Source organism: Octopus bimaculoides, chromosome 3, assembly GCF_001194135.2.
Source record: "Octopus bimaculoides isolate UCB-OBI-ISO-001 chromosome 3, ASM119413v2, whole genome shotgun sequence".
NCBI lineage: Eukaryota > Metazoa > Mollusca > Cephalopoda > Octopoda > Octopodidae > Octopus > Octopus bimaculoides.
The window spans coordinates 161,972,481-161,973,770 of NC_068983.1; the positions used below are offsets into that span (position 1 = coordinate 161,972,481).

General features: G+C 29.8%; 1 protein-coding gene across 3 annotated transcripts in view; it reads left to right on the top strand.

Annotated features, from left to right (window-relative positions):
- LOC106867193 (23 kDa integral membrane protein) overlaps window positions 1-1,290 on the top strand; it is a 24,256-nt gene that overhangs the window by 8,592 nt on the left and 14,374 nt on the right. The gene's annotated exons all lie outside the window — the stretch shown is intronic.

Below are 1,290 nucleotides of genomic sequence, written 5' to 3' on the forward strand. Positions count from 1 at the left end.
AACTGTGGTGTAACTCCTGTTTATGAGGGAGAAACTCCTTGATATTTTGGGTACTTGAGTATATATAAATTTAGTGAATGGAGTAAAACGCATATGTTAACTGCATACTTTTATTTCCGACATATGTTTCGAAGAATTACAATTTATGCTATCCATAGGAATCGGCGATGATAAGTTTACATTTTTAACATCGCCGATTCCTATGGATCGCATAAATTGTAATTCTTCGAAACACATGTCGGAAATAAAAGTATGCAGTTAAAATATGCGTTTTACTCCATTCATTAAATTTTTATATTATTATATATATATATATTCTTAGTATATTGGAGTATTCCAACACACCCTAATGTAATCCTTTTATTGTCCCTTTTCCATACCCTGAGGATTTTCCATCCAAGGTATTTTTGAAATGCAAGCTTATATATTTATATGTTTTGTAGTTTAAATCGGATGCAAAATGAAACAATTGTAGGTGAAGATGTTAATTAGTTAATACATTTATTTGTATCCATTGAATCTCTTCCTTTTCAAACTTAATAATAATGTTTAATACTTTATGACATTTTATAATATATTCATTGAAGAAATATCTCTTCAAAATACAATACATTAAACCAGTGTATCTTGGATAAAAATATCCCTATATGAAGTCTAAATATTCTAATTGTGACCATATGTAAGAGTTTATGTCACCCCTACCCTACATATTTTTCTGGGTATTTACCATTATCTAAATGACTTTCTCAGAGACTTGTTTTTTTTTTATGTGGTTTTAGGATAATATCTAACAGTATTAATTTATGACCAGTAACTAGAATTTAACTGTCAACTCCGAGTGTCTTAATACCAGCTGTATTAGATCTTTTGATGGTGATAAGAAGATAGATAAAAATTACAGCTAAATTACCAATCTCATGACCCCCTCGACCCACTTCTGCCATTCCAAAATTGTAGTTGTTTCTCTTTAAGTTTATTCTGCCACATTAGTAGCAGCATGGAATTCTTTCCTTCTCTAGCTCTGATGAAATATTTGCTAAAAATTATAATAGAATATCCAGACTGTTGAAAATTTGCATTTCGCAACTGAAGATGGCACTGTGTTTCAAATTGATGTAATGCTTGCATTGTTTGATTAAATGGAGCCACCTGAAACAGCTGTATTGCATTAATACCTTGACATCCTTGTTACTTATTTGCTTTATATCTCTATCTATCTATCTATCTATCTATCTATCTATCTATCTATCTATCTATCTATCTATCTATCTATCTATCTATATATATATA